This window comes from Schistocerca cancellata, chromosome 7 (assembly GCF_023864275.1).
Source record: "Schistocerca cancellata isolate TAMUIC-IGC-003103 chromosome 7, iqSchCanc2.1, whole genome shotgun sequence".
Classification (NCBI taxonomy): Eukaryota; Metazoa; Arthropoda; class Insecta; order Orthoptera; family Acrididae; genus Schistocerca; species Schistocerca cancellata.
The window spans coordinates 539001464-539022883 of NC_064632.1; positions in this window are offsets into that span (position 1 = coordinate 539001464).

Genomic DNA, 21420 nt, shown 5'->3' on the forward strand with positions numbered 1-21420 from the left:
GTTCTGCGACGAATGGCGGTCCTGCACTACTGCGGATGACCATCGTCGTTGAATGTGGCACTGACATTCTTCCAGTATTTTGGAGAGACCCAGCAGTGTTACTCCTGGCGACGCGGTGTGTGACGAGCCATCGCGTACAAATACAGGTCACGGCGAGCTTTGACTGAGGGAACGCTGACGGCAGAAAGGTATATCGGCGACTTTCTGCGATCTGTGTTATCTCCTATGCGACAGTGTCGGGTTGAAGACAGCTATCCTAGTCGACATACGGCAAGTGTCTAGGAATTGTGTACCCCCGTGGCCAGCAAGACCTGTCCCCGGTACAACATGTGTGGGACCAGCCCAGATGTAAACTCAATCCCAACGGAAGTATCCAGAATATCACTGACCAGGTACAAACATTGTGGGCCAGGCTCCCTCTGGAAAGGATGCGTGGGCCTAATAAAACCCTTACCAGCCGAATCAGTGTACACATCCAGGCCAGACGATGTCCAACGTCATAGTTGTAAGTGGGCTCATACTGCCAAGTTCTTTGCGGATTTGACTATATTCTGTAATCATTGAAATAAAGTGACATAGCATCTGGTCCCATGAAATTTAATTTCGTTTCCTCCAACCCTTCTCTGTGCTACAGTTTTTTGTCAGACTATGTATTTTGGCTACGTAAATAACTTGAAGTCGCAGATATTTGCTGAGACATAAAGTGGGAAAAATATGACGATAAAGGCATTCCCTTTGGTGACCATTCGTACTCAACACATTACGAGGAACACTGTAACACCTGCCGATATTAGAGAAAGCAAGAATTAGTCCAATCAACTTAGAGCCCATCGGAAGTGACACTGTAGTTACCTTGAAGGAAAGGAGAAGTTACCGGCTGCAGAAGTGTTTGCGATATCGTCCTATTTAGTTAAAGCGATGTGACGATATAATATTACATCTCACAATAACAAGGAATTTTTTTTTAGTTAAAACGGTACTCATGAGTCCAGAGAGTACCACGGTCGATAAGCCGCGCTCGAAACACTCGTAGCGCAGAAACTGTATGTGTTGGCTGTACGCACTATACCGAGGTCCGCCGGGGGCCGCAGCTGCCAACCCATGGGCATAACGTGTGTGGATAGCGATTGGTCGATGCCTCGTTAAATACCGGAGCAATGAGCTACGGCGACAGTTTTCTTCAGTGCGCCGAGTCGTGTACAGTCTCCAGTTACCGCCGACTCTACAAGCTGCAGTGTTCGTCCGTCGTCTCCGAGACTTAAGCTCCGTAATCTTCGTAGGTCAGCTCTGGACTCTACGCTGGCATCACTCACAGGCACAGTGGCAGGCCTTCCACATTTTACAGGACTTGTAATAATATGAAGCGTCTAATTGTCCTGGAGATTTCACAAGAAGAAGCATCATTTGAGTATTTCTTCATATTCAATCAGTATCATTTTATTACTAATTGCTGGGAGCCTTTCTGAGTGAAGATAACCCAGGCCGTCCTCCTCCGTTACCAACAACGTCGATAACGATTTTCCAAATGAGAAAGTAATTACCTGAATAAAACACAGATTCAAGGTCTCGGTTACATCAGCTAACAGGATCATTTGTAAAAGGAAGCAGGAACGTTTTTTGCTCTCAGAAACTAATAGCTGTCCAGATTTCCTAACTCAGATGTGTCATAAAAGAGGCAAAAAAAAAGAAAAATAATAAATACACTACTGGCCATTAAAATTGCTACACCAAGAAAAAATGCAGATGATAAACGGGTATTCATTGGAAAAACATATTATACTAGAACTGACATGTGATTACATTTTCCCGCAATTTGGGTGCATAGATCATGAGAAATCAGTACCCAAAACAACCACCTCTGGCCGTAATAACGGCCTTGTTACGCCTGGGCATTGACTCAACAGAGCTTGGATGGCGTGTACACGTACAGCTGCCAATGCAGCTTCAACATGATACCACAGTTTATCAACAGTAGTGACTGGCGTATTGTGAAGAGCCAGTTTTCGGCCACCATTTACTAGGCGTTTTCAATTGGTGAGAGATCTGGAGAATATGCTGGCCAGGGCAGCAGTCGAACATTTTCTGTATCCAGAAAAGCCCGTACAGGACCTGCAACATGCGGTCGTGCATTATCCTGCTGAAATGTAGGGTTTCGCAGGGATCGAATGAAGGGTAGAGCCACGGATCGTAACACATCTGAAATGTAACGTCCACTGTTCAAAGTGCCGTCAATGCGAACAAGAGGTTACCAGGTAGATGCCATTTTCCTTGAATTCCAGAAGGCGTTCGGTACAGTTCCACACTGTACCCTGATAAACAAAGTAAGAGCCTACGGAATATCAGACTAGCTGTGTGGCTGGATTGAAGAGTTTTTAGCAAACACAACACAGCATGTTGTTCTCAATGGAGAGACGTCTACAGACGTTAAAGTAACCTCTGGCGTGCCACAGAGGAGTGTTATGGCACCATGGCTTTTCACAATATACACTCCTGGAAATTGAAATAAGAACACCGTGAATTCATTGTCCCAGGAAGGGGAAACTTTATTGACACATTCCTGGGGTCAGATACATCACATGATCACACTGACAGAACCACAGGCACATAGACACAGGCAACAGAGCATGCACAATGTCGGCACTAGTACAGTGTATACCCACCTTTCGCAGCAATGCAGGCTGCTATTCTCCCATGGAGACGATCGTAGAGATGCTGGATGTAGTCCTGTGGAACGGCTTGCCATGCTATTTCCACCTGGCGCCTCAGTTGGACCAGCGTTCTTGCTGGACGTGCAGACCGCGTGAGACGACGCTTCATCCAGTCCCAAACATGCTCAATGGGGGACGGATCCGGAGATCTTGCTGGCCAGGGTAGTTGACTTACACCTTCTAGAGCACGTTGGGTGGCACGGGATACATGCGGACGTGCATTGTCCTGTTGGAACAGTAAGTTCCCTTGCCGGTCTAGGAATGGTAGAACGATGGGTTCGATGACGGTTTGGATGTACCGTGCACTATTCAGTGTCCCCTCGACGATCACCAGTGGTGTACGGCCAGTGTAGGAGATCGCTCCCCACACCATGATGCCGGGTGTTGGCCCTGTGTGCCTCGGTCGTATGCAGTCCTGATTGTGGCGCTCACCTGCACGGCGCCAAACACGCATACGACCATCATTGGCACCAAGGCAGAAGCGACTCTCATCGCTGAAGACGACACGTCTCCATTCGTCCCTCCATTCACGCCTGTCGCGACACCACTGGAGGCGGGCTGCACGATGTTGGGGCGTGAGCGGAAGACGGCCTAACGGTGTGCGGGACCGTAGCCCAGCTTCATGGAGACGGTTGCGAATGGTCCTCGCCGATACCCCAGGAGCAACAGTGTCCCTAATTTGCTGGGAAGTGGCAGTGCGGTCCCCTAAGGCACTGCGTAGGATCCTACGGTCTTGGCGTGCATCCGTGCGTCGCTGCGGTCCGGTCCCAGGTCGACGGGCACGTGCACCTTCCGCCGACCACTGGCGACAACATCGATGTACTGTGGAGTCCTCACGCCCCACGTGTTGAGCAATTCGGCGGTACGTCCACCCGGCCTCCCGCATGCCCACTATACGCCCTCGCTCAAAGTCCGTCAACTACACATACGGTTCACGTCCACGCTGTCGCGGCATGCTACCAGTGTTAAAGACTGCGATGGAGCTCCGTATGCCACGGCAAACTGGCTGACACTGACGGCGGCGGTGCACAAATGCTGCGCAGCTAGCGCCATTCGACGGCCAACACCGCGGTTCCTGGTGTGTCCGCTGTGCCGTGCGTGTGATCATTGCTTGTACAGCCCTCTCGCAGTGTCCGGAGCAAGTATGGTGGGTCTGACACACCGGTGTCAACGTGTTCTTTTTTCCATTTCAAGGAGTGTATATAAATGACCTACTAGATAGTGTCGGAAGTTCGATGCGGCTTTTCGCGGATGATGCTGTAGTATACAGAGAAGTTGCAGCATTAGAAAATTGCAGCGAAATGCAGGAAGATGTGCAGCGGATAGGCACTTGGTGCAGGGAGTAGCAACTGACCTTTAACATAGACAAAAGTAATGTACTGCAAATACATAGAAAGAAGGATCCTTTTTTGTATGATTATATGATAGCGGAACAAACACTGGTAGCAGTTACTTCTGTAAAATATCTGGGAGTATGCGTACGGAACGATTTGAAGTGGAATGATCATATAAAATTAACTTTTGGCAAGGCGGATGCCAGGTTGAGATTCGTTGGGAGAGTCCTTAGAAAATATACTCCATCAACTAAGGAGGTGGCCCGCATCTCGTGGTCGTGTGGTAGCGTTCTCGCTTCCCACGCCCGGGTTCCCGGGTTCGATTCCCGGCGGGGTCAGGGATTTTCTCTGCCTCGTGATGGCTGGGTGTTGTGTGCTGTCCTTAGGTTAGTTAGGTTTAAGTAGTTCTAAGTTCTAGGGGACTGATGACAATAGATGTTAAGTCCCATAGTGCTCAGAGCCAACTAAGGAGGTGGCTTACAAAACACTCGTTCAACCTATACTTGAGTATTGCTCATCAGTGTGGGAACCGTACCAGGTCGGTTTGACAGAGGAGATAGAGAAGATCCAAAGAAGAGCGGCGCGTTTGGTCACAGGATTATTTGGTATGCGTTATAGCGTTACGGAGATGTTTAACAAACTCAAGTGGCAGACTCTGCAAGACAGGCGCTCTGCATCACGGTGTGGCTTGCTGTCCAGGTTTCGAGAGGTTTTATTTTTTTTCTTATGGTTTTAGGGCGCAAAACTGCTACGGTCATTAGCGTTTCTGGGTGAGGTATCGAATATAATGCTTCCCCTACTTATACCTCCCGAGGAGATCACGAATGTAAAATTAGAGAGATTCGAGCGCGCACGGAGGCTTTCCGGCAGTCGTTCTTCCCGCGAACCATACGCGACTGGAACAGGAAAGGGAGGTAATGACAGTGGCACGTGAAGTGCCCTCCGCCATACACCGTTGGGTGGCTTGCGGAGTATGAATGTAGATGTAGATATTGTATCACGTTAGATATTTTGATTTAGGCTTATCTCCAAGCCACGACATGGCGTAAGTAAGAAGTGTTAAAAGTAACAAAAGTAAAAGCAAAGACCCAAATGGCACTACAGCTCGTATGTAATCTAGATTCTGCAACTAGCTGGTGCTTCTCAAGGCTTTTCGTGAAGGTTATGCCGAATGCGAAGCCAGGCAGACGACGGGCGAAGGAAATGTGAGAGCGAAAGGGCGGCTTTAGCAGCTTGAGCCGTGGATTGACTTCCGAAGCCATACATCTAGGAGGCGAGCACGCGACGTGCGTGTGGTCGATTCCCACTGCAGCGAAAGAGCCAGGCGGCGCACGCGGTAGGCGGGCTACTGCCACAGCCCAACGGCCCTGCCCGTTTCGTTACACAATGCAGCGGCAAAGCGCATAGCGGACAGCATGTTACGCTGCTGAATGTGATACCTGACGAATGCGAACAATATCGTTCCTATTGTACTCTGTAACATGACTGAGCTGACGTAGCACAATAAATTATGGCAGTAACAAGAACACACCACATTCTACAGGTTTCCAAGGCACGCAACAGTTATAAACCACAGCACACTTCAGGACTTAATTGTCGTGTAATCTGCAGACATTTACCGAAGAATAACGTTTCTTTTTAAGAACAAGAAATAGTAAAAAGCAGAAGACATGATGAACTCGAGAAATAGGTCGTTTGTTTACACAAAACGTGGTTACTACACTTCCTAACAAATCAAATTATGCATTCTTCAAATAGGAAAATTGTACGGACGGCAGTACATACGTCAATTAACGTACCAGACTTGCCATCGTAAGTAATGCTGAAGATAAAACTACCACAAAGATGAAAACAATAAATCTGTTTCCCGACACCAATACCGCAATCGTTGCTACATCAGAACGACGAACGTCAAAATTTTCCAACACAGACGACTTTTTAAGAAGATGTAACTATACACTAAAGAGCCAAAGAAACTGGTACACCTGCCTAATATCGTGTAGAGCCCCCGCGAGAACACAGAAGTGCCGCAACAGTATGTGGCATGGACTCGACTGATGTAGTCCAGGAGGGAATTGACACCATGAATCCTGCAGGGCTGATCCGTAAGAGTACGAGGGGGTGCAGATCTGTTCTGAACGCACATTGCAAGGCATCCCAAATATGCTCAATAATGTTCATGTCTGGGGAGTTTGGTAACAAGCGGACGAGTGTAAACTTAGAAGAGTGTTTCTGGAGCCACTCTGTAGGAATCCTGGGGTGTCACATTGTCCAGTTGGAATTTCCTAAATCTGTCGGAATGCACAGTGGACATGAATGGACGCAGGTGATCAGACAGCATACTTACATACGTATCACCTCAGAGTCGTATTTAGACGTGCAACTGGTACCCTGTCACTCCAACTGCACACGCCCTACACCATTACGGAGCCTCCAGCCTTAACAGTTTCCTGCTGACATGCAGAGTTCATGGATTCATGTTGTCTCCATACCCATACAGATCCATTCGCTCGATACAACTGAAACGAGACTCGTCCAACCAGGCAACATTATTCCAGTCATAAACAGTCCAAAGTTGCTGGGCGTTGATGTTCGAACCCGAGACTCCAGGTAGCCGAGCTGAAGCCTTTGAACAGCTAGTTGCAAGCTATCTCATATATGTTCAATAATATTCAGGTCTGTGGGGTTTGATGGCCAGTGGAAGTGTCTAAACTCAGAATAGTGTACCTCGAGTCACTCTGTAGCAATTCTGGACGTGTGGGGTGTCTCATTTTCCTGCCGGAGCTGCCCAAGTCTGTCGGAATGCACAATGGACATGAATGAATACAGGCGATCAGACGGGATGCTTACGTACGTGTCTCCTGTCAGAGTCGTATAGAGAGGTGTCAGGGGTCCCATATTACTCCAAGTGCACACGCTCCGCACACATTTACAGAGTCACCAACAGCTTGGAGAATGTCTTCCTGACATGCAGGGTCCGTGGATTCATGAGGTCGTCTCCATACCCGTACACCTCCATCCATTCGATACAGTTTGAAACGAGACTCGTCCGACCAGGCAACATGTTTCCAGTCATCAACAGTCCAATGTCGGTGTTGACGGGCCCTGGTGAGGCGTAAACCTTTGTATCGTGCAGTCATCAAGGGTACACGAGTGGACCTTCGGCTCCGAAAGCCCGAGTCAACGACGTTTCGTTGAACGGTTCGCACGCTGACACTTGCTGATGGCCCAGAACTGAAATTTGCAGCAATCTCAGCAATCTGCGGAAGGGTTGTGCTTCTTTCTCGTTGAACGACTCTCTGCAGCCGTAATTGGTCCCGTTCTTGCAAGATCTTTTTCCGGCCGCAGCGAAGTCGGAAATTTGATTTTTTACCGCATTCCTGATATTCACGGTACACTCTTGCAGTTGTCGTACGGGAAAATTCCCGCTTCATCGCCATCTCGGATACGCTGTGACCAATAGCTCGTGCGCTAACTATAACACCACGCTCAGACTCACTTAAATCTTGATTACTTGCTGTTGTAGCAGCAGTAACCGATCTAACAACTGCGCCAGAAACGTGTTGTCTTATATACGCGTTGCCGACGGCTGCGCCGTATTCTGCCTGTTTACATATCTCTGTAGTTGAATACTCATCAATATACCAGTTTCTTGAGCATTCATGTTTTTTGGGGTAGACTTTTTTAGTAAATGCGAAGGGAAGTGGGATTTAAAGGAGATTCTATGAGTTAGAAAGGGGACAAAAATTACGGTACTATTTCCTAGAAAAAAGAAACTGGTAAGTGAGGAAAGTGACAATATCCCTGTAAGGTGTTATAGGGGAAAAAAAAGTTGGAATAGTGTAACGAATACGATGAAGAAATGGTGGTGGATCAATTGCAAATGATGGCAGTTGAAATTCAGAGGAAAAACTACAAGATATTCACGAATTACACAAACACCAGAGAGTGAGTTAAAATATGTTTAGTTTAAAAATAAAAATGTTTTCTCAGATGAACCATGGACAGTAAGAGGCTATGCATGGTATCCGAATGCTAAAGAAGATGCATAGTTTTTCGGAAAACTTATACCAATTGCTGAGTAGCATATTGAAGCTTTGAGAGACTTAATTCAAAACATGTTTAAGTTGGGGACCATTAAGAAAGCTGTGAGTATACACAATAACCCCATAATTGTGATAATTCGAAAAGATGTATCTTAGATTGGTGTCAGACGCTAGCATCCTAAATAAGAAACTGATCGACCTGAATACAATGATAAGTTGTTACAAAAATTTAAGGGAGCAAAGTTATTTACATCAATGGAAGAATCGTGTGGGCATTGGAACTTGCCACAAGCTTATGAATCCTGAAAGTATACTGTTTTATTGCTTGAAGGTCGACGTTAACAGTACAAAGCTGTACCATTTGAATTAAATATAACCCTTAGTGCTTTTGTAAGAGCTTCGTGAAGGTCTTAAGCAATTAACTACAAGGACAAGTACGTGTTGACAATGTTTTAATTCACACAATAATTTGTGAAGACCACTGCATGTTTATAGACAGTTTTGAAATCAACTGAAAAAGGGGGTAGGGAATTAAAATTGAACATAATAGATTTCCAAAAAAGGAATTGAAATTTTTAGGAGAGATCATGAGAAGGGAAGGAATTCTTCAAAATCCCGAAAAAATGGGAGGCATAAGGGAATACAATGCATCTACTGATAGAAAGAAGCTGACAGGCATGATGAGTTTGTTTCTTTTGTTATTTTGTGCCAGGACAATCATTTAATGCTCCATGCTTAAGTAATCTGTAGAAGAAAGATGTTCCTGATAAATGAATAGCAGAATGTCAAACTGCGTTTGGGGAACTTAAACAGGCTTTGTGTAACTTTAAAGCACTATATCATGCAGAGTTTGCTAAGCCGTTCTGCCTGATGGCAGATGCATGTGTGTATGGGATTGCTGTAAATCTGTTCCAGTTAGGTGAACAAAGAAATGGGGACGTAGGAAGAACTATAGCCTTTCCTGATACATCTTTACAGCAATCCGAGAGAAATTATTGCAACTCAGAGCAGAGGGCGTCAGCTGTAATTTTCGGTTTATAGAAATTGCAACAGTATTTGTTGGGACACAAAATAATTGTTTGCAGCAATCACAGGGCGTTGATTTTCTTACAGACACGTGAACTTAAGCACCCTTGATTAACAAGGTGGGTTTTATATTTACAAAAATACGATGTCGGGATTAAATACATCTAAGGATCTGAAAATGTTGTCATAGATGCCGTATTGCAAAGTGTAGAGGAGAGTGGTTATAATGAAAATCCACTGTTCTGTAAAGAGGGGGTTCACATTTTTTGTGAGAGCAGAATCAGGATGATAAACCTAAACTAGTTAAAAGGCATTTAGGTGATTTTGTATATCCAAAAGTATCCGAATTTTATCAGATACAAAATGCATTTCATGCAGTGAGAAAGGAAACCGAAAGCCAATGGGAAATCTGCTTTCTTGAGCAGCGTGATTATTTGCTTACTGGCTACGTATACAAAAAAAATTGGCGCTAAGGAGAAAGGAAATCTAAGCAAAACTTAGCAAAACAGTTGTATTTAATACCATGTGTCGACAATTACAGAAAAGTGCAGAAATGTGTGACAGGTGTCAGAAAGTTAGAGACAATACTTAGATCGTACAGTATTTAAAGTACAGTGTAGACCTACAGAACGGACTTCAGGCGCTGCCAAGATTTTTTTACTTTTAGCCATATCTAGAAGGAGCTGCGAATATGTTTCTGTGCTGGTAGATGGACCTACAAAATGTTTGAAACTGTACCATGTTAAAAAAGCAAATGCGAAGGTACTGGTGAATAAGCTGCTGAAAAATTACTTTGTCCTAATAGGTGCACCAAAAGCCATAGTGTCAGAAAATGATCCATAATTTGTCTCGAAAACTCTTAGAAAGTAGAAATATTGAACATGTTAAAATTGCAGCACATTTTTCCCGCAGCAACATGTATGGGCGTAGTATGAGAGACGTAAAGTGTGTCGAACGTATTGTCATAGAAAACATACTGCAAGGGCACAATAATATGAATAATATGAGGAGGTAATTAACAATTTGAAGTAAGAGGTAACAGGTTTTGCTCCATGTGAGTTATTGTGTGGAATCAGACCCAATAATGTAGTGTTTGATCTGATTTGATTTCCAGCTATTGTTGATGTGGCTCAGACTAAAAAGAGAAAATAGCATGTGAAAATATTAAGAAAGAGGGTTTCGGGAGGAAGAGGCGGCATGGCGCTAGTGCACTGCCTACGAGCTTTTCGACAGGAGGCCTGGTTTTAGTCGAAACAAAAGAAAAATCTGAAAAGATAACATCTAAAACCAAACAGTTTACAGATGAGTACATTGATTCATTTAGGGTGATGGAGAAACCATACCTAATGCCTATATATTGGAATACAATCAGGGAAGCCATTAGAATTAAGGAATACTGTTGATTAAAAGAGATACATATATCAAGAATAGGAGCTGAGGGTAGTGATCTTAGCACACATTGTACTCTTCGCAATGTGACATGACTGACAACCACCAGGTACTTGAGTTATTGGTAATATTACTTATTTTTTCTTTCATATTGTCATTCTTCGCCTTCTCTCATTCTGAACTTTGTCTATCGCCTTTAACCTTCTTTTCTATCAAGAAGGGAGTACTAGGCGGTGTTGTCATTTGGAGTTGACTATAGGAAATGTAGAGAGATTCTGAGCAAGAAAATTACTGGTAAGTTTGAAGAGTATAAATAAATAATATTGTGAGTTATAACTAATTAAAGATGAAATATGATGACTTGTTGCAGAAGGAAGTGTGTTGTGGTGGAGAATGAGAAGTTGGTACTGAAGTGGTGCTGTAAAGATTACTAGAGGTGACATGTGAGTGAAATGAGTAGTATAAGGAGAATAATGGTGGAATGATACGACTCGTAGTACAGAGGGCTGTCCTTGTTTTCGAAAATAGAAGGCTGTGGAACACTGAAGTAAAGATTACCTGATGTGGCTGTTTAGTGAAATAACTACTACATGGAAACTAGTAATGGAGTAAGATGATCAGCAGAAGGGAGTTTTGTGTTGAAAATTGATTAACAGGTTTCGAAATTGTGACGTGAATCTTACCACATGTGACGAATAAAAGCAAATAGTGAATGTGTGGGAAGATAAATAATTACAGGAAAATGCATTACTATGATGAAAACGCGTAATGGAATCTGAAATAATACCATGGAAAAGCAGAGTAATAAAATAAACTTAATACTATGATGACAGAGCTTTAAGGGAAATATGGAATGGGTCTACTAAAGTTACCTGCCTAGCCAGAAAGTGTAAAAGGCAATAAGAATGGAAGAGAATGAAATGAGAAGTTTTGCAAATAATTTCATAATATTTTGTTGTTATATTCTGTAATAGGACAAAGTTTTTATTGTGGCAGTTCTGAGAGGCATCCTGACCTACCTACAGCACATGTGGCTGTATTTGAACTGTGGGGAGAACCTGGTGAAAGCAGTGATGATTATGTTAAGTTGTAAGATATGTAAAAGAATACATTACGCTAGTTTCGTGTTTTTTGAGGATTTTTCAAAACCTACACTCCTGGAAATTGAAATAAGAACACCGTGAATTCATTGTCCCAGGAAGGGGAAACTTTATTGACACTTTCCTGGGGTCAGATACATCACATGATCACACTGGCAGAACCACAGGCACATAGACACAGGCAACAGAGCATGCACAATGTCGGCACTAGTACAGTGTATATCCACCTTTCGCAGCAATACAGGCTGCTATTCTCCCATGGAGACGATCGTAGAGATGTTGGATGTAGTCCTATAGAACGGCTTGCCATGCCATTTCCACCTGGCGCCTCAGTTGGACCAGCGTTCGTGCTGGACGTGCAGACCGCGTGAGACGACGCTTCATCCGGTCCAAAACATGCTCAATGGGGGACAGATCCGGAGATCTTGCTGGCCAGGGTAGTTGACTTACACCTTCTAGAGCACGTTGGGTGGCACGGGATACTTGCGGACGTGCATTGTCCTGTTGGAACAGCAAGTTCCCTTGCCGCTCTAGGAATGGTAGAACGATTGGTTCGATGACGGTTTGGATGTACCGTGCACTATTCAGTGTCCCCTCGACGATCACCAGTGGTGTACGGCCAGTGTAGGAGATCGCTCCCCACACCATGATGCCGCGTGTTGGCCCTGTGTGCCTCGGTCGTATGCAGTCCTGATTGTGGCGCTCACCTGCACGGCGCCAAACACGCATACGACCATCATTGGCACCAAGGCAGAAGCGACTCTCATCGCTGAAGACGACACGTCTCCATTCGTCCCTCCATTCACGCCTGTCGCGACACCACTGGAGGCGGGCTGCACGATGTTGGGGCGTGAGCGGAAGACGGCCTAACGGTGTGCAGGACCGTAGCCCAGCTTCATGGAGACGGTTGCGAATGGTCCTCGCCGATACCCCAGGAGCAACAGTGTCCCTAATTTGCTGGGAAGTGGCGGTGCGGTCCCCTACGGCACTGCGTAGAATCCTACGGTCTTGGCGTGCATCCGTGCGTCGCTGCGGTCCGGTCCCAGGTCGACGGGCACGTGCACCTTCCGCCGACCACTGGCGACAACATCGATGTACTGTGGAGACCTCACGCCCCACGTGTTGAGCAATTCGGCGGTACGTCCACCCGGCCTCCCGCATGCTCACTATACGCCCTCGCTCAAAGTCCGTCAACTGCACATACGGTTCACGTCCACGCTGTCGCGGCATGCTACCAGTGTTAAAGACTGCGATGGAGCTCCGTATGCCACGGCAAACTGGCTGACACTGACAGCGGCGGTGCACAAATGCTGCGCAGCTAGCGCCATTCGACGGCCAATACCGCGGTTCCTGGTGTGTCCGCTGTGCCGTGCGTGTGATCATTGCTTGTACAGCCCTCTCGCAGTGTCCGGAGCAAGTATGGTGTCTGACACACCGGTGTCAATGTGTTCTTTTTTCCATTTCCAGGAGTGTATATAAAGTTAACACGCTGACTTAGTCAAGTAAAATTTACAGAATTAGTGAAGTAAATATAGAACTTGCTTTCACTAGCAACCTTATTTTTCTGAAGGCATTGACTTGTTCCCACTTTGAGAAGTACTATTTTTCAAATAGCACCAATTTTTCCCACCTGATTTCAGAAGTTAAGGGAAGTTTTCTGTTAACTTACTTTCACTGAGGAGTATAATTAAAATATCTAAAAATGAAATTCATTATGTAAGGAAAAAAGAATTATTACTAAAGATTATTTCCGAGAAAGTTATTACATAAAGAAGAATTCCTGAATCAAACTACTTTTTCAGGAAAATCGCAATGCAACTGCAGCCAGGACGATTTTAAGTGAAGGTGGAGTGTTACAGAGGTCACACATATAATGTGTCATGACAGTGGAAGAAAAATAATTCATAATGTGGGACGATAGAAACACAGTGCCGACTGTAAAATGGTTCAAATGGCTCTGAGCACTATGGGACTTAACATTTATGGTCATCAGTCCCCTAGAACTTGGAACTACTTAAACCTAACTAACCTAAGGACATCACACAACACCCAGTCATCACGAGGCGGAGAAAATCCCGGATCCCGCCGGGAATCGAACCCGGGAACCTGGGCGCGGGAAGCGAGAGCGCTACCGCACGACTACGAGCTGCGGACGCCGACTGTAAGGCAGGATGGATATACAATTGTACATTGATGCACTATTACGTGAAAAGAGAAGGAAATCAGAGTGATTAAAAATTTGCACACAACTGAAATTTAAGCTTTAACTAAAGTACTGCAAGGAATTTGAACAGTTCTGAAAACAGAAGCTATTTTTTCTAAAGAACCTGTATAATTTATGGTCAGACAAAAATGAGTTTTCGTCAATAAGCTACATTAAATTCAGAGGTGGGAAGTCAAAAGTCAGAATTGTGTAATTTAGTTTAGTAAGTTTGGTTTTGTAAAATTGTTAAAATTTGAAAAAATTATTGCGAAGCAGTATAAATACTACAATTTTCTTTACAAATTTTTTTATTATCATAAAAGGGGAAGCGGGTGATGAGTCATAGCGCTTTAAAATCAAGCCTATATTGGTTAACACGAGCGAGCAGCTTCCTGTAAAGGTAAAAAGACGATTCTTGGTTAACTCGTAGTAGGCGTACGAACCGCCTCAGTAGCTAGCTGCAAATAATTAAGGCTGTGGTCAAAAGGTGTCGACATTTTATGGACTATAAAATTCTTGATAGTCACAATTATGTATTTTGGAAACAGAAGTGTATCTTTTGTGAATTTTGTGAGATTTATTAATTATTTCATTGTGTGTGTGAATGTAAAGTAATATAATTCATGAATATTATCATATCTATTAACTGGGTAAACGTGGATGTACAGAGATAGTAAATCGCACTCTGACTCTAACTTTTTAAAGTGCAACTAGCCATACTCTCAGAGTACATTTTTTAAAGTGCAACTAGCCACTTTATGGTCTGCGAAAAACAGGAAAAAATTTACGATAGCTCAGTTATTTAAAGGGGGAGGTATTTTATAAATTCATTTCTTTAACATCTTTTTTATAAAAAGTATTAAATTATGACTGGCAAATGCAAAATATCCAGAATTGCGTGGTATAATATTCACATCGGCTTGGCCATGATGTATAAAGTGTCATATATTGATGACATAATGACTTCTACGTTGTTACACTTAAGGCTATTTGGAGACATCAAGGACACTCCAAGTTAGGAAATCAGAAACATAGTACTGAGAGCAGGTAAAAGTAATAGCGTGTAGGTTACTGTAGATAAATAGTAACAGTAGACCCGTGCAAATTGCAGGCGCTCTCTGTAACATTCTCAGGGGAGAAGTTTCGCTTCAGAGAATTAATTGGTAATTCCATCCATCGCCTAGACGCTGTCGTACGGCGTCACTGTAGAAGACAGCCACTAACAGGCACGTCTTAGCAGAGGCAGCAAGCTTGACACTTGCTTCTGACAACTGCAACGTCAGTGGCTTTAGAAGGGCTAGAGACGTAAAGCACTGTTCCTGAAGGTCGTACTAGGAGTGGCAGTGAAGCTTAGCTTTCAACTGAACGCTGTTGATACTGTAAAGCCCAGAAGCATCCCTACCTACCGACTAGGACAGGGCTTAACAACTGGCCGGTTTTGAGCGCGAGTACTCGCGTCTGCTCAGGAACGTGCTCGCGAGCAGGTGCCAGGTTGCGGAGTAGGGAGGGAGGGGAAATGCGCGCGCACGTTTGAATGTGATCTCGCGTTCTTAGCAGATTGAACTAGCCATCTGAATGCTTTGAACATTTCACTACAAGGTAAAGATCTGCTAATTACTCATTTCATAGATCGAATACGAGCTTTTAAAATGAAATTGACACATTAGGTGAGTCAGCTGGAAACAGGAAACCTAGCTCATTTTCCTAAATTATCATCCATGCAAGATGTTCACAAAGACTGTGAAAGTTATTCACATAGTTAAGTTGATCAGCGCATTCAAGATCTGACAGCACTAGACAGTGATTTTGATCTGTTCTCTCCATATTTAGCGCATATTTAAGAGATTCGTCTTGAGCTGCAGCAAGAAATTATTGACCTGCAGTGTGGCAGAGAATACAGAGACGAATTTCAGAACAAGAAAATCATTTTGGAATTCTACAGACACTTCCCTCAGGATAGATTTCGTCGTTTGCACAAACTGGCGGCTACAATAATATCAATGTTCGGTTCCACGTATGTTTGTGAACAACTGTTCTCTGCAATGAAATGTAACAAGACGCACCTGAGAAACGGATTGTCTGATCGAAATTTAAACTGCACGCTGCGCCTAAAATGCACAAGAACAATTACTCCGAACATAGACGCAATTGTGAAGGGCAAAAAAGTACAAGATAACCGAGAATCCCACACTTCAGTGACACCTTTTATTGTGTAACAGATCACAAATTAATGCGAATGTAGAGGCATACACTAAGCTAATAAAATTATGTGGCATGTGTATATTCTCCTTTATTTGTTTCGTTTGTCGCAGTAATAATTCGTGATATCCCTGCGGGTGGCCGCGGATTTACATTGACTGGCGGCAGCTGTTGTGTGCCCCAGGTGACTTTCCCCACTCTCCGCTCTGGTCCGGTAGTGGGGGTAGAGTGCTCGCGCTGCTCCGTGCTCGCGCCTTGCTGCTCACAGCTTGCTCTGCGGGCACGTATGTTGTGAAGCCCTGGCCTAGGAGTAGGGGAAGAATCTGCATGTGGTTGCCCGGGGCGCTCTGGACGTGCAGAACGACTCGCCAAACTGGCCAAAGCTTGTTGTGAGAGGCTGGATTGGTGGGTAGGCTATAGGAAGGGAGAAATGGTGCGCCACCACGAATCTTTAAACACCCTTGTTTCTGCATTCAGAGGGAGTTGTTAGTCGGATCGCTGGAGCGCCGACTCCGTGACGCTCGTGGCCAACCTCGCTGAGCCCCGACATGTCTGCTTTTCCTCACTTGGAGCGCTGTTCTCAAGTTTGTGCTTGACGTGCAGCTAGTGTTCGCTACTTCTGTTAGCACCCGTCCCGTGGCTTCAGATACTGTCTTCTGTTGTGGCACGAACTGCCTTATTTGCTTTTCTTAATGTTTGAAATTAGCCTTCAGCGTAGTAGTTAGTCTGATCGCAAATAAACAGTGTTAATCATACCTCCGAATTCCATGAGTCTGCTGCCGCAAGCATCCTCTCGAGTTCCATAATCCGCGTCTCTCGTAGACTCGCTGTGACAGTGTTTGTCGCTGATCCAAGTCATCAACCTGCTGTGGTGGAACCGGTTTATAGTATTTCGTGACTTTAATCACTTATAAATGATATTTCAGGTAGATCAAAAAAAATTAAAACCAGTTACCTATTGTCAGCGTAACAATTCGTTTGATCTCAAAAATGATTATCCCGGCAAATATTTGTCACTCTGCTAAAGAAATCTCCACTTGACGTTGTGTAGAAATGTTGTCTGTAAAGTCGTGCGAGTGACACTAAATTGAATATCAGTTATCAGATTTTACACAACTGTTACTTAGGATGGAAGCACTTTTCTCTAGCAAAGGAAACATTTAGTCACAAAATACTACCTGCGCACAACACTGACGTATGTCTCCTACTAAAATATTTCATGTAAATCGTCCAGAAAATTAGGTTTCATACATCACCAAATAAGAAAATGATATTGCGTAACGTGCTGTGAGCACTGTATTTAAGGACTGAATGTAAGTTGAATTCTGTCTTTTAAAATAGATTCGGGACCGCCGGTGCACATTTATTTCCATTCATTTATTTCTAACAACATTTATGTTTGTTAAAATTCTCGATTCAAAACTGCCGCGGAGATATTTTTGCTAACAAGGGAACCTCCCCATCGCACCCACCTCAGATTTAGTTATAAGTTGGCACAGTGGATAGGCCTTGAAAAACTGAACACTGATGAATCGAGAAAACAGGAAGAAGTTGTGTGGAACTATGAAAAAAAATAAGCAAAACATACAAACTGAGTAGTCCATATGCAAGATAAGCAACATCAAGGATAGTCCGTGCTCAGGAGCGCCGTGGTCCCGTGGTTAGCTTGAGCAGCTACGGAATGAGAAGTCCTTGGTTCAAGTCTTGCCTCGAGTGAAAACTTTACTTCCTTTATTTTAGCAAAGTTATGATCTGTCCGATCGTTCATTGACATCTCTGTTCACTGAAATAAGTTTAGTGTCTGTGTTTTGCGACCGCACCGCAAAACCGTGCTATTAATAGACGAAAGGACGTACCTCTCCAATGAGAACCGAAAACATTTGATCGGAAGGTCATGGGTCAACCAATTCCTCCACAGGAAAACACGTCTGATATATTCTATACGACACTGGTGACGGTATGTGCGTCACATGACAGGAATATGTTGTCGACCCACCTAACTTGTACACTTGGCGAATGGGTAAAAAGATTCTTCTACCTTGCCTGATTTAGGTTTTCTTGTGGATGTGATAATCACTCCCAAAAAAGTCATGAAATCATACGAGTTCGTCACATAAACTGCAAGAAATGAATGCAACAGTTTCACAGTCGCACAGTTTTCCCTGTGCTCTGTCAAAACATATGTTTTTAACGTTTTCAAATTTTTCCGTGTGTAGACCGTCAAATGGTGCATATGTCCAAGCAAATCTGGACATGTCCTGGAATTTTGGAGAGCGAAGTTGATTATGTGTGAGTGCATGAACTATCACGTAAACAATACTGCTCTGTGTACCTGTGCAGCTTCGCAAAATCATAGAATCTTTTCAAAGTATTTTACTTGCCGAAAACCAAACACATCTAATATAATAAGATAAAAAATAAAAAATTAAACTCTTCATTCGAGAGGAGACTTGAACCAAGGACCTCTCGTTCCGCAGTTGCTCACGCTAACCACGGGACCACAGTGCTCCTGAGCTCAGACTATCCTTGTTCTTGCAGATCTTCGACATGGACTACTTAGTTTGTATACTTTGCTTAATTTTTTCATAGTACCACAGAACTTCTTCCTGTTTTCCCGATTGATCTGTGTCCAGCTTTTCAAGGCGTATCCACTGTGCCAACTTATAACTAAATCTGAGGGGGGTGCGATGGGGAGGTTCCCTTGTAAGATGGCGGCAGACAGACGATAGTCAGTTTGTCTATTGTTATTCTCGATTTATGTTATCAAGTTAACATATTTACATAAAACTCTTTAAGCCTTTTATGTCTATTCTTTAGCATTTAAAATCATTTTCAATGATAAATACCGACATATTTTTTATACCGGCTACTAGTAAACTCCGCTGTAAGTTACTAGCGCTAATGGCTGCGCTCCTAATTGCGGAGCTGAAAATTAACACTTTAAAACATTAATTAGATTGCATTACAATTGAAATAAATACAAATCCACGTCTAGACAATAGCGACTCTATTTTTCAAATAATAAGTAACAATATATACACTCCTGCAAATGGAAAAAAGAACACATTGACACCGGTGTGTCAGACCCACCATACTTGCTCCGGACACTGCGAGAGGGCTGTACAAGCAATGATCACACGCACGGCACAGCGGACACACCAGGAACCGCGGTGTTGGCCGTCGAATGGCGCTAGCTGCGCAGCATTTGTGTACCGCCGCCGTCAGTGTCAGCCAGTTTGCCGTGGCATACGGAGCTCCATCGCAGTCTTTAACACTGGTAGCATGCCGCGACAGCGTGGACGTGAACCGTATGTGCAGTTGACGGACTTTGAGCGAGGGCGTATAGTGGGCATGCGGGAGGCTGGGTGGACGTACCGCCGAATTGCTCAACACGCGGGGCGTGAGGTCTCCACAGTACATCGATGTTGTCGCCAGTGGTCGGTGGAAGGTGCACGTGCCCGTCGACCTGGGACCGGACCGCAGCGACGCACGGATGCACGCCAAGACCGTAGGATCCTACGCAGTGCCGTAGGGGACCGCACCGCCACTTCCCAGCAAATTAGGGACACTGTTGCTCCTGGGGTATCGGCGAGGACCATTCGCAACCGTCTCCATGAAGCTGGGCTACGGTCCCGCACACCGATAGGCCGTCTTCCGCTCACGCCCCAACATCGTGCAGCCCGCCTCCAGTGGTGTCGCGACAGGCGTGAATGGAGGGACGAATGGAGACGTGTCGTCTTCAGCGATGAGAGTTGCTTCTGCCTTGGTGCCAATGATGGTCGTATGCGTGTTTGGCGCCGTGCAGGTGAGCGCGACAATCAGGACTGCATACGACCGAGGCACACAGGGCCAACACCCGGCATCATGGTGTGGGGAGCGATCTCCTACACTGGCCGTACACCACTGGTGATCGTCGAGGGGACACTGAATAGTGCACGGTACATCCAAACCGTCATCGAACCCATCGTTCTACCATTCCTAGACCGGCAAGGGAACTTGCTGTTCCAACAGGACAATGCACGTCCGCATGTATCCCGTGCCACCCAACGTGCTCTAGAAGGTGTAAGTCAACTACCCTGGCCAGCAAGATCTCCGGATCTGTCCCCCATTGAGCATGTTTGGGACTGGATGAAGCGTCGTCTCACGCGATCTGCACGTCCAGCACGAACGCTGGTCCAACTGAGGCGCCAGGTGGAAATGGCATGGCAAGCCGTTCCACAGGACTACATCCAGCATCTCTACGATCGTCTCCATGGGCGAATAGCAGCCTGCATTGCTGCGAAAGGTGGATATACACTGTACTAGTGCCGACATTGTGCATGCTCTGTTGCCTGTGTCTATGTGCCTGTGGTTCTGTCAGTGTGATCATGTGATGTATCTGACCCCAGGAATGTGACAATAAAGTTTCCCCTTCCTGGGACAATGAATTCACGGTGTTCTTATTTCAATTTCCAGGAGTGTAGTTACAGGTTTTCTCTTTACAGACCTCACACGTCTCACGTCCCAACAGTTCATCGGTTAGCACAGGAAGAACAACTGAACCACAATTATCACAGATAACAAAAGAATTGTAATTGTCGTTGTTCATGAATGTAGTTCTCTAATAATAGTTTTAATTCACATAGAAATTAAATTATTACAGAACCAATGAAATAATTATCGTCACCTTTACACGATAAAGTCTTTTTATACTTAGTATCGATAATAATGGTTGCAGTTTGTACACTTAGTTCATGTTAACATCTCGTGGCTAGAACATATTGTCGTGGATATTATACTGTCTTCACTGAGAATTTGTCTTTCTGCATTTGCTCCTGGCCGCTCGTAAATTCCAGACTGACCTTAAACCCCTTGTCTTCCCTCTAACCTGCGTCAGGACACGACATAGGTAAACATTTCTGGTGCCAGATGTGGGGTGATTTCCTTAACGATTTTTGAGATAGATAGGAGCTTCGCACATACTCAGCCCGACGTCATGACTGACTGACAATTTTGAGACTCATATGAGAAGCTGCACTTAAACTCCAGAGAGAACAGACGGAGCGCTAAAAGCTGAAGAAATACGCTGAGATCCGGAGATTGACGCGTGACGAGGGATGACGGTGCCAGGGCAGTCTTGTCCTCACGACTTCACGACAACGTGGGGTCGTGGGAACGGCCGAGCGACAACGAGGTGGAGCTGAGGGTGCGGTCCAGGGAGGACCACCAGGGCAAAGACCACCCAGAAAAAGTATCTGGTGAGAAAAGTCATCATGGAAAGACGGGGATGGTAATCCTAAAGTGTTTCTCCTGTGGTCGTGTAGGGCACATGTCTAAGGATTGTAGAAGTAAAGTGTAAAACCTGTGGCAAATCAGGACATTTAATGCGAGACTACCGACTCGAGAAAATGTTTCGCAAAGTAGCATCAGCTCAAG